This window comes from Dipteris shenzhenensis, unplaced genomic scaffold, assembly GCF_047967505.1.
Source record: "Dipteris shenzhenensis isolate YYH24624 ecotype China unplaced genomic scaffold, Dip_SZ_1.0 scaf0442, whole genome shotgun sequence".
In the NCBI taxonomy this organism is placed as follows: domain Eukaryota; kingdom Viridiplantae; phylum Streptophyta; class Polypodiopsida; order Gleicheniales; family Dipteridaceae; genus Dipteris; species Dipteris shenzhenensis.
In genome coordinates, this window is record NW_028239748.1 from 3,455 (window position 1) to 17,500 (window position 14,046).

Consider the following 14,046-nt stretch of genomic DNA (forward strand, 5'->3'; position numbering starts at 1 on the left):
GCAATCGACGGCATTCTGAGTTACAATAGAAATGGGTCGAATTCATAGACCCTTTCGAGGGGACTCAAAAATCTTCCTTGGACTTGAAATCTTTCTCGTCAAAGTCTCCCTCTACTGAGACCGAGGGATCTCAAAACGAGATTGATAGATAACAAGGAAAATTAGGTCTTGCAATCGACAGTTTTCTTAGCTATAATAGAAATGGGTCGAATTCATAGACCCTTTCGAGGGGACTCAAAATCTTTGGAATTGAGATCTTTCTCGTCAAATCTCCCTCACTGAGGGAGATCCGATCGAGATTGATAGATAACAAGGAAAATTAGGTCTTGCGCTCGACAGTTTTCTTAGCTATAATAGAAATGGGTCGAATTCATAGATCCTTTCGAGGGGACTGAAAATCTTCCTTGGACTTGAAATCCTTCTCGATCGTCAAATCTCCCTCACTGAGGGAGATCCGAGCGAGAGTGATAGATAACAAGGAGAATTAGGTCTTGCATTTGACGGTTTGATTTTGTATAATGTATCTAGTCCGATTCATAGACCCTTCCAGGGGACTGGAAATCCTTGGACTTGAAATCCTTTTCAGTGGACGGAAAATCCTTGAAGAGGACTTCAAATCCTTAAAGAAGACAGGGGACTTGAAATCCTCTTCAGGGAACTGACAATCCTTGAAGAGGACTTCAAATCCTTAAAGAAGAAAAGGGACTTGAAATCCTCTTCAGGGAACTGACAATCCTTGAAGAGGACTTCAAATCCTTAAAGAAGAAAAGGGACTTGAAATCCTCTTCAGGGAACTGACAATCCTTGAAGAGGACTTCAAATCCTTAAAGAAGAAAAGGGACTTGAAATCCTCTTCAGGGGACTGAAAATCCTTGAAGAGGACTTCAAATCCTTAAAGAAAGAAGACAGGGGACTTGAAATCCTCTTCAGGGGACTGAAAATCCTTGAAGAGGACTTCAAATCCTTAAAGAAGAAAGGGGACTTGAAATCCTTCTCAGGGGACTTCAAATCCTTCTCAAAGGACTCGAAATCCTTCTCAGGGGACTGAAAATCCTTGAAGAGGACTTCAAATCCTTATCGGGGGACTTGAAATCCTTATCGGGGGCGGGGGACTTGAAATCCTTATCGGGGGCGGGGGACTTGAAATCCTTCTCAGGGGACTGGAAATCCTTGGATAAGACAGGGGACTTGAAATCCCTTAAGAGTACGGGGGACTTGAAATCCCTTAAGAGTACGGGGGACTTGAAATCCCTTAAGAGTACGGGGGACTTGAAATCCCTGAAGAGTACGGGGGACTTGAAATCCCTTAAGAGGACTATAAATCCTTGGATAAGACAGGACTGGAAATCCTTGAATAAGACAGGGGACTTGAAATCCCTTAAGAGGACTTCAAATCCTTGGATAAGACAGGGGACTTGAAATCCCTGAAGAGGACTATAAATCCTTGGATAAGACAGGGGACTTGAAATCCCTGAAGAGGACTATAAATCCTTGGATAAGACAGGGGACTTGAAATCCCTGAAGAGGACTATAAATCCTTGGATAAGACAGGGGACTTGAAATCCCTGAAGAGGACTATAAATCCTTGGATAAGACGGGGGACTTGAAATCCCTGAAGAGGACTGGAAATCCTTGAATAAGACAGGACTTCAAATCCTTATAGATGGAGAGAGACGAAGAAACAGGATCGGTAGAGGAGGAGAAAGGGTTTGCTCTTGACGAGGAGCTGGGATGGAATCGATACAGAACAAATTTATGGATCCTTTTTTCTTCCCGGGGACTGGAAATCCTTCAACAGGAGGACTGAAAATCCTTGGAGAGAACTATAAATCCTTCAGCAGGGGGACTAGAAGTCCCTCCAGGGGACTGGAAATCCTTTTCGATATAGAGAGACGAAGAAATAAGATTGGGAAAAATAAGTAAAGGGTTGCTTTTGATGAGGGACTAGGATCGAATTGATAGAAACATATTCCGGACCCCATCCATAGAGAAAGATGGGGTGGTGGGAAGTAAAAAGGTAAGGAATAAGGAGTAGAGCCTCGATGGTGAAATGGTAGACACGCCAGATTCAAAATTTGGTGCTGAAGAGCGTGGAGGTCCGAATCCTCCTCGGGGCAGAAGGTCTCGTACCCTTATTCAGATCGAACCCTTATCTACTAAAAGCTTTATCAAAGGTTTATCAAAGATTTATTCTCTCTACCACTAGAGATTCACATTCAATTGATTTGCTTATCTCCCAAATGAGTACCTCCTCGGGGTAGGAGGTCTCGTACCCTTATTCAGATCGAACCCTTATCTATTCAAAGGTTTATCAAAGATTTATCCTCTCTACCACTAGAGATTCACATTCAATTGATTTGCTTATCTCCCAAATGAGTACCTCCTCGGGGTAGGAGGTCTCGTACACTTATTCAGATCGAACCCTTATCTACTAAAAGCTTTATCAAAGATTTATCCTCTCTACCACTAAAGATTCACATTCAATTGATTTGCTTATCTCCCAAATGAGCACTCGAAATACTTCCTCGGGGCAGAAGGTCTCGTACCCTTATTCAGATCGAACCCTTATATACTAAAAGATTTATCAAAGATTTATTCTCTCTACCACTAAAGATTCACATTCAATTGATTTGCTTATCTCCCAAATGAGCACTCGAAATACCTCCTCGATTCGAGAGACAAGTGGTCTCTCCGGTGCCTCCCAAACTCCCAATAGGAAGAAAAATCCTCGGAGGATTCTGGTCTTTCCAGTGCCCAACCCTCAAACATGGGGATGCAAATCCTCCGATTGTTGATTATTGAGACCAGAATTCTCCGCCGTCCGGGGATTTGGATATGAAGTATTAGGTATCGAATAGGAAACACCTTCTGCTTCTTTCTCAAGTGAGGCTGGGACTCAGAATCCCGAGATTCGAGGAGATCCAAGTAGGTCTTTCAACGGGACTAGAAATCCTTATCAGGGGACTTCAAATCCTTGAAGAAGACAGGACTGGAAATCCTTGAAGAAGACGGGGGACTTGAAATCCTTCGAGGGGACTAAAAATCCTAGTACCTGAGGTGGGACTGAAAGTCGTAGTAGCCAATTAGAGTGTGATGAAACTGCGTCACGAGACCCCAGTATCTGGACTAGGACCAGAAATCCTAGTAGTTAGTCGGGGCATTAGTTAGGATGTCACCAAGAATCCCTATTAGTGAATTTGAATGAACTAAAATTTTGGGATTCGGTTAGATGGTCCATCCCCTAAGGACCCGGGGTCCTTAGAGCCCTTCCAATGGAAACAATGGAAAGGACTTGAAATCCTGATTATCTAGTTGGATACGGGAAAATCCAAACTTTAGAATGAATTTTTGGAATGTAAAGATGAATGAGGGGAATGCCCCTCCTTCCTCCCCATATTACCGTTGATCACCGAGAAATTGAATCTCCGGAGAATCTCAAACAGAATGGATCGACATCTTCATCAAGGATTTGTTCCGATAAGGATGTTGGAAAACTACTACGTCCTCTACGAACTACTTCCTACATTTTCCATATAAGAGATTCCTACTCCTTCTTGATTTCGAATGTTGCTTCCATCTCCCGAATAGGAAGACTCCGAAGGTGATCTATAACTTAGTAATTATCCGGAATTCTATAAGCAGAAGTTATTGCATCAGTAAGGGGAAAAGATGTATCTTCCTTTCACCAATTCGAATCCTGAATAGCCCTATATATTGCTAGGGATCCAGACTGAGTCAAGAATATCCGAGATTTTATGATGCGATATCGAATTCCCATTCAATAATTGTCTTGTTATTCGATCCGGTGACGTCCCACTAAATCGAAATAGATTGAATAGGTAGTGGTAACTTTCAAACAACATGTTATGAATGAGAAAATCTTTGGATGAGTGACGATTCCGTCTCATCCATCTATCTCTATGAACCATAAGCCTGAAACGAAGGAATCGCTCTTGCAAATCTTCCATTGGAATGCTTTGATACGAGTGAATAGGAACAAATATCTGCGGGTATTGCAAATATATATGCATGAATTAGGTTTCTTTGACGTATTCAAAGTGTCGTTCTTCACCCGAAGGGAAATTCTTCCACCGCTTGGTAGATAATTCAGTTATCGATTTCCGGTCATATCCACGAAGAAGAAAGAAATTTCTAATCTTTTCATTTGAGAAATGTTTCTCGCGCTCCCTCCTCGTACCGTAAGTAACATAAAGCCTCCGTACCAGTTCTTGTTTCGCTAATAAACTATGACGTGAAGAGGGAATGTTATGATCCGGCTGAGATAGAAGCATGGGATCCCAGGTGAAGCGCCCCCCCAGGAATAGAATTGGTTCATCGGATCGATTACATTGCGTTTCGTATTGATTAGATGAGTTGGGGATTCCTAATTCAAGAAATTGCTCGCGTAATGATAGATTATCCAATTAATTTTCTAATCTTTTAATGTCTCTTTGTCTCGATTTACCCGAGGCTCTCTTGTAACTGAAAAGATATCCTTTTCTCTTATGCGATTTCTTTCCACTAGACTTAATCTTATTCAATTCGAAATCCCGTTGGGGGATTTGATCCTGATTCCGATGAAAAAAGATCGAATTATACAAATTATTCGATTCGGATAATACTCTTATCGATTCATAACTGCCACTTCGCATGAAACCAAAACGCCAAAATTTGGGGGACCAAGTAATCCCACGCGACACTTCCTTCGGAATCGAGTCTACTTCACTCGACTGTTCCATTTCAGAATCAGTTGGAATCTTAGACACCCCCTTCTTTGTAGATTTATAAGAACGACTCGCAGAGATTATATCTGGAGAATACCTGGGTTCGATGGAAGAAGGAAGAGGAGGACTATTAGCGAATTGACTTCTACTTCTACAGATTTCTGAACATAAGAAATCCCTCAAAAGGTTTTCCGAGATACCACAGGCTAAGTTAGAATCATTCTCTACAACTTTATCAATAACAACGAGATTCTCTTCCTCTCTCATATCCATTCCGAACCAAGGATCACGAGCTGCTAATCCGGCCAATAGCCCTAAGATATGCGGAAGTATAGCGAATTCCTTAATTGTTGACTCGGTTATTAAAGGTTCCAAATACCAGTTATACAAGTGGTAAAACCTCTTCTTCAGTGTATTACTACCAATAAATGAGGGATCTGCAGGGGAAGTATCTATCAAACCATTTTTCAGAATAGCTTTTCCTATATTGTAAGGAAGTATTTCATATCCAGAACCGAATCGGATTCCGTTACCTATATACGTAACAATTGAATTTTGTCTACGTAAAGCTAATTTAATTGCACTATCGGATACAATCTTTCTTCTTCTAGAAGTAGTGATTAATAATGCTTCATTAGCAGGAGAAAATAGATCTCGTTTGCTATAACCCGTAGTTCCAGACCCAGTACCTTCGAGAAAAGAGGGATCAGCTTCTATTTCAAAGCCTTTGACACGCGAGAGAATTGACAATTCTTTTTGACGCTGACGCCTGTTAGACCCTCGGAGATTTATCAATTAGTTCGACCAATTCGGAGCTATTGAAGCTGGATCTACCTTTGCAGGTACATGAGTCGAAGCAATAACGAGATTCTTGCGAATGCAAGGATTCCTGCGCCCATTACCGATACTCCTCAATATTAGGCAGAGTAAGAATCTGGGATCGGCTTCTAATCTGTGATACAGGCGATTAACATTCAACTCATGAATGTCTTGAATCCATATCGTACAGGGAGACATCTCTTTTGCTATTGCAAAAATAAGATTCAATCGGTTTACGCTCTGTTTCGAAATGAAAGTCCCACGTACATTATTGAAATATGATCTGTTGTATAACAACTTCCTCAATGGCAGTCTCACCGACGGAAAGTAGGAATTGGATGCTATATCCCTAACTACATAAGATCGTCCAGTTTCTATGGGTCCTACTAGTGGAACTCCTTCAGATGGTAATAATCCTGATGAAAGCAAAATAGGTACGTCACGACATGGAATATTCGGAATGCCTTTTCGTCTCATTGTCGCTGAAAGGAGAATATTTCTTTCAAGGGCAAGAAGAGCCCACTTCTCCGCAGGATCCAACTCACAGATCTCGTAATTTGATAGATCATTTTGACGAATCCGAAGTAGGTATGACAAAAGATTAGATCCTTCTTCTGGGGTGGGTTCGTGATTAATCCCACCGCTCAATGAATCGTAATTGGAATTTAATTTCGATTCATACTTGGAAATAGTTTTATTTGTCACTAGATATTGAGTCAGTAATTGTTTATTAATCTTAAGGGTGTCGGAGCTTTTCCTACGAAGTATCCACGAATCTAGTTCATTTTTCACAAGGTAATAGAAGATTATATTATTTGTATAATTCAGGAATCTCTTCAGGGAATGTATCAGTAGATCTTTCGTTTACATTTACCTTGTCGAGGGAGAATACATTACCTTTTCCAGATAAAACCCACGCATTGGGTCTATTAAATATCCGGTGATATTGAAACGTTTCCACAAGTGAGGGGAATTGGAACCCGAAACAGCAGATAAATAATGCTTGAGAAATGCAAGAACAAATAATATCGAGAAAACGAGGTAGGATGGGGCATACTTATTCGAAAATCTAAAGACTGACCATCTCGAATGCGACACCTGCGTTTAGTTAGTAATTTCTTCGAAAATAGAGAGATCTATTTTAGATAATACGTTACTGATGGAATCGTTTCTGAATCTTGATCTTAGGCTTAACGATAAACAAGCTCTAGCATTACCTATATCCTCAGCAACTCTTTCCGTAATTCCGGGGAAAGTGTAATTCAAGTCATCACTTACTTTGAGTACTATTTCTGGATATATCTCTCTAATCAGATCATAAAAGTATCTCCACCAGTTAGGGGTGAAAAACCGAGGTATATATTCTCCGAATGGGCTCCATTTCTCGCAGATATTGTCTCTCCAAAAGATCCAAGAGATCTTATATTTGTTTAAATCCTTTGATAACTCATCGAAATTAATGAGATGAGATGGAAGAATAGGTTCTTTTTAGACACGTGTATCTGCAAGCCTCGTATTTTCGTACAGAACCTTCTCTCCAGTTAATCCTGTTGGAGATCTTGATGCTACACTGCTGCATAATGAGAATTTCTTTGACCAATAAAGCGTCTCAGATTCTTCTGATTCCCAAAAATAACCAATGTGTGAATCATTTTGATAGAATTGATTCCCAATAGAATCATTCCTCGAGTTTGATCTCTTCTCAATGGATCCCTCCGAATCGACTTGATCCACTCCCGAATTTTTGAGACGGGGTCGAGATCGCCAATCAGCCGATAGCTTAGAGTTTATCAATGTTCTTTCCAAGTAATTTCCATCGCTACCACATGAAGATAGAGACGAATCTCCCGTTTCGCGAGGAGATAAGTTCAACCCCGTCAGTAGTCCTCTTAGATCCGAAATAGAGTCAAGAAATCTATCTGAATGAGTTAGTGGTGGTATCGCAGATTCATCCAGATCAGATGGAGTCGATTCGGTTGTTGCGAGTATATGATCAATAGTTTCCCTTTCCGTTCGTTGCGAGGAATTGGGTAACAACGAATCAGACACTTGGGATTGAATAGATGAAGTGATATTTTTTGTATCTAAGGATCCTATTTCAAGAGATGGGATGACTTCATCACCGGAGCCCGTATACGAATTCTCTAAGATGTCAGAGTAACTACTGCTGTATCCTCCAACCAACGAATCCCTTCTTCTGATTATTGAGATAAAATCCCTTCCGGCACAGTTCAATACGGGTAAATGCGAGTAATCTATAAAGTTTGGTGTATCTACTTCATCGGAAATGGATCCCGAAATACTCCCAATATTCCTATTCGAACCTTTCCCATAATTCAAATTATCCAGAAACAGATCCCAATCCTGCCTTCCCGTAGCGGAATAAGCACCATTCGGGAGTTTTGTTCCAATACATTCGATACAGGATGATTCAACAAGAAATGGATTAACTGCGGGTTTTAGGAAGATTGAGGAGCCTACCGATTCTTCATCCATTAACAATCCGGACTCGATGAAGAAACTATCTTTTCTACCGAAGATTCTCTTGAGAAAGGATATCTTCTCATCGAGGTTGAGTGAACTCAGAAGGAAATCAAGCAGTGGATAATCTATATTGTTCAATTTATAGACAAGATAATCAATCCCATCTGTCGAAGCTTCTTCACTAATATACTTGGGAATAATGATTCGGTAAATAGATGATATATTGGTAAATTCCTTGGGATACTTGTTGTTCCTCCCAGCCGTACTACGAATAGTGATACCAATATTATTTAGTGCTAATATCGACAGATCATAGATTGATCTACCTAAGTCGGATCTTATTTCTGCGAATACTCTCTTGGAAGGGGAAAAAGACAAGTCTCTGATTGTATCAAGCCACCTGTGCACATTTGACCGAACATCTGGATATTCATCAATTGGGGAAATAATACATTCATGCAACAAACGCTCTATGTTACCCCTCCATTCCAATAATCTCTATTCAATTGCAATTCTTGTTACACCAGTAGATCCCTCGCCCCCCTCCCGGCTACCCAATTGATAGTTGATTCTGGATAGATATTCACTAGCTAATGTACAGAAATAGTCACGCGAAAAGAGCGTGTATACTGAGTAGAGAGATATTAACCTATTTCGTTCATATACCCTAACTAGAGAGTATGTTGAAGATATGTTACCTCCCTCTCCCGATTCATCTGAAAAAGTAGGATTTTCACTTCCATCAGTTCTTTCTACAGGTACATCGAAAAGGATCTCTAAACGGTTTGAAATAATCTTATCAAGATCGAAGTATGCGCCATTTTGCATCTCTGATTCCTCGTCAAGTATTCCACCAAATGATAGATCTCCTCTCGATAGAAAGGCTTTCCTAGGTTCCTCGCTACTACTACCAATTCTTACCTTACTGGAAATCAAATTCGATTTTTTAACTCTTAAAAGAAATCCAGTCAGTCGGTTTCTTGATTCATTTATTAGTTGTGAATAGGCGTGTAGAATAGAAAATTCCCCCTCATTTCCGTGGGAATCTAACCCCAATAATTGGAAGAACCACTTACGATTCTAGGAAGAATCAATACATTTATTGGAATCATTTTCTGCTATTCCCGCTACAGAAGGGGAGAAAGGATCTCCCAACAATAAAGGAGAGTCGAGTGTAAAATGCCGACAATCTCTCTCTACTTTCCATAAATGAGATATTCTTCCGATACCGAAAGACACGGAATTCTTATATCATTCTTCTGCCAAATATGTCTTAATAGGAGTTCCATCGGCGGTGGGACCCATACCTAGTTCATGTATAGATGATTCTGTTGAAAAGCCGTGACTCACCGCCTCTGGAGAATCATCAGTGGATATTGCTCTTTCCTCCGGAGAGTAACTGCCTACAAAGCCATTTCCAGATCTTTTCATTGAATCATATTCTGGATTTCTCTCCTCACTTCAACTAGATAAACAAGTATCTTCGATAGGTATCTCCTTCCCAACCTTCTGATTTCTGGAATCAGACTCATCCCTTGAGTTGCTATGAAAAGCCTCCAATTCTCTAGATGTCTCTATTTGTGAGGAGACATACTTCGAGAAACCACAGGAAATTTCTAGTAATATACTTGGTACCTCAGTGAGTAATTGATTATCCGATAGATAATCAAGTTCGATAAATCTCTTTTCTAAGAGAGATCTCGTTAGATTCAATTCGCGCTCATCCTTATTCCATGGAGAAGGACTTTGGTGACAGGAATGCCACATATAAAAATCGGCGTAATCCCGGAATAGTGTCCAACTCCCCTCGTCAATGGAATTTAACCAATCTCTTATATCGCTATAGGATAGGGATACACCATCACGAGATGACATTGTATTCTTATGGGGTGGAAATAGAGACAAATTGGAGAGACCCTTCCGCTCGGAATAGAACGGTGATTCATCTCCCTGCCGATCTACTGAATCCCTGGATTCGAGTAACATTTTGTCCCAAAAGTCCGATATTACGGGAATGAAGGAATCGCTTCTTAATGTTGCTGTTTGTAGCCAATTAACCCTTTGCTTGTCATGGATTTTCCGGAGAAGTAACGAATCAGAATCATTTTAGTAACAGTCATCCTTACGAAGTATCACATTTATATAGAATTCAAAAAACTCATTTGAATCTTCTAGATTCTTATCCCCCAGTGATTTTTCAATCCTCTCAGTCACATCTCTGGATATATTCTTGATGGGGAGTGGATCCCTCATCAGCCGGACCCTCCATCCATCTGAAACCGAAGGATCCATCGCACTATATATGGGAACTTGCGGTTCTTCCCTCGTCGAAGTTGTGGAAATATTTCCGTTTGAATCCGAATAGTAAGAATTACGTGTCTTTCCCTTTCTATCCTTTTCAGCAGGTGAGCATCTTATTGATAGAGAAAGAGGATAGAAGGATTCAACAGAATTTGTTGCTGGTTTTTTTACTACTCCACCAGTTCTATTAATTAGTTTCGCTAGATCTATAGAACCTCCTTCGATCAAATTTCTCTCACCTGAACGATGCATAGGAATTGGTATTGTTAGTAACATCAGGATTCCCGGAGTCACGCTATTACCCCGCTTCATTGAATCGCGCAGATTCCGTAAAAAGATTGAACTCAGAATTCATAAGTCAAATAATTTGATGGAGGGTTCATAACTGGAGAATAGACCAATTAGAAATTCCCCTAGATCTTGATTTTTCAATGATTCAAATGAGTAGTGGAATCCATCGGTTTCTGCTAACTTCGGAACTTCAGAGAATAAATCTGGACTTCTTACTTTTTCTTCTCCCACTTCTCTTACCTCATGATCTCTCTTCACTTTATCTATATGTGGTAGATACTACCCACCTCTCACATTCCATTATATAGATAATATCGAAAGATTCAAGGCCCAATGGAGTGAGTACTTTCGATGTGGTGATTTGTGGGTGTATTCGTACCTACCTGAAGCTGTCTCGGGAATCTCGAATTGTTGAAGAAACCTATCTATGTCTTATCTATCTCCTCATCAACTTATTTTATTCCGAGTGATAAAGACGAGTTCTCCAACCTGATGGGCGAACGACGGGGATTGAACCCGCGCGTGATGGATCCACAATCCATTGCCTTGATCCACTTGGCTACGTCCGCCCCCTACTTTCCCTATTCAGCTTTCTTAACTGGGAGAGAACAAGATCTACTAGGGTCATTCATTCGATGCGCGTACGTATTATTCGTCTATATATTAATACAAGAAAAAATATGTTAGGTGAAAAATGTATTCTCAATCTATTCCAGTGGGTACGGGACTACAAGCGTTCCGCTAATCAGAATGAGAATATCTTTGATTCCCATTCTCTGTAATCCTAGAAGGGTGTTTCAAAGATTCCCCAGAATCCAAGATTGGAAACTGATAATTGTAAGATTATGGCGAGATATTACTATTATTTCTATTCATTCCATCGGACGAATCTCCATTAAATACCAAACCTTATGCGAGGTTTGGTATTTAGTGATGCTGCACGACCAGACAGGTATTATCCGTTTACAGAAGGAGCTTCAACAGAAGCTAAGTCTAGAGGGAAATTATGAGCGTTACGTTCATGCATAACTTCCATACCTAGGTTAGCACGGTTGATGATATCAGCCCAGGTGTTAATAACACGACCTTGGCTATCAACCACGGATTGGTTGAAGTTAAAACCATTCAAGTTGAATGCCATGGTGCTGATACCCAAGGCAGTAAACCAGATGCCTACTACGGGCCAAGCGGCTAAGAAGAAGTGCAGAGAGCGAGAATTGTTAAAGCTGGCATATTGGAAGATCAAACGGCCAAAATAACCGTGAGCAGCTACGATGTTGTAGGTCTCTTCCTCTTGACCGAACTTGTAACCTGCATTAGCAGACTCATTCTCAGTAGTTTCTCTGATCAAACTAGAAGTTACCAAAGAACCATGCATAGCACTGAATAGAGAGCCGCCGAATACGCCAGCTACACCCAACATGTGGAAGGGATGCATAAGGATGTTGTGCTCAGCCTGGAAAACGATCATGAAGTTGAAAGTACCAGAAATTCCTAGGGGCATACCGTCAGAGAAACTTCCTTGACCGATTGGGTAGATCAGGAACACAGCGGTAGCAGCTGCAACGGGAGCTGAGTACGCAACAGCAATCCAAGGACGCATGCCTAAACGGAAACTAAGTTCCCACTCACGACCCATGTAGCAAGCTACACCAAGTAGGAAGTGAAGAACGATCAGTTCGTAAGGACCACCATTGTATAGCCATTCATCAACGGAAGCTGCTTCCCAGATTGGGTAGAAGTGTAAACCGATAGCTGCAGAAGTAGGAATGATAGCACCGGAGATAATGTTGTTTCCGTATAGCAAAGAACCGGAGACAGGCTCACGAATACCATCGATATCTACAGGGGGAGCTGCGATGAAAGCAATGATGAATACAGAGGTTGCGGTTAATAAGGTGGGAATCATTAAGACACCGAACCATCCGATGTAAAGACGGTTTTCAGTGCTGGTGATCCAGTCGCAGAAGCGACCCCATAGGCTTGCGCTTTCGCGTCTTTCTAAAGTTGCGGTCGTGGTAATTTTTGGTTTTCGAAACGATTGGTGATTACCCAAGCTGATGAGCCTGTTGATCCATAGTATATCACAGAATCCCACCTGTGTCAACTAATCTAATATTGATTGAATATCCGAAGAAACGGGAAGACTTCCCTTTGTTTTCGCACGATACTTCTTCAAACCTTGACTCTCTTTTCAGACGCATTTCCCTTTTATTATCATAAACCACGGGAAAGTCAACGTTAGTTCGGCTCCTCGAGTACATCATGGGAGATGCCAGCTTTGCCTTAGATGTACTACGACTCAATCATCGATTCGAGGTGAGGGACATACAGGATAAATATCTGCTGGCGTTGCCTGACATCCCCCCCCCCCCCCGAGGTGAGTAGTCCGCCCCAGGCGGAGATAGTTGAGAATGGTGGGAGTCGCGGGGATGCGGGCAGTGCCAATCATGTCGATCATGTCGATTGTGTCGATTGTGTCGATCATTCTAGTCATGTCGATCATGTCGATCATGTTGATTGCGTCGATTGCGTCGATCACTTTGGTCATGTCGATCATGTTGATCATGTCGATGATGTTATGGACTTTACGATTCGACACTAGTCTTTCTCTTTTTCATGAGGTACTATACCAGTGACAAAATTTCCCCTATGACTTGGATATTCTTTCTCCCATTATTTAATTTCTGCTTATCCATATGCTTCTGGCGTATCTTGATTCCTAATACCCTGCGCTCCGGAGTAGAAGGTTTCAATCCACCAATAAGAGGTTGTGGATTGAAACGAACCCGGAACTAACGGAAATGGGCAAAAGCCTTATTAGCTTCTGCCACCTTGTGAGTCTCCTCCTTCTTCCGTACAGCACTACCAGAATTTCTGGCAGCATCCATTAATTCATCACTTGATCTTAAAGCCATACTTCGACCTGAACGTTTTCGACACGCGATCAATAACCATCGGATAGCCAAAGCTCTTCCTTCTGCAGGTACTACTTCAACGGGGACTCGATAAGTCGATCCACCTACACGTTTGGATTCTGTTACTATATCGGGAGTTACCCTACGTATTGCTTGTCGCGGGACAGACAGTGGATTCTTATTCGTCTTTTCCTTAATCCGCTTCATAGCCTGATAGAGAATCTGATAAGCCAATGATTTCTTGCCATCTTTAAGAATACGATCAACCAACATGTTTACTAATCGATTACGATAAATCGGATCCGATTCTATATTTTTCTTTTTGTTCGCTACATTGCTCCGGTGTAACATGAGTTTACAGATATGTCGGATTCCGATTCTATCTCGACTGTATCTTAGAATCTTATTTGGGCTTTTTCACTCCATATTGTAGGGTGGATCCGCCGGTTAGTCGAGGATCTCCCCCCAAACTGCACGTGCGACTTTCATCGAATGCAGCTTTCCATATG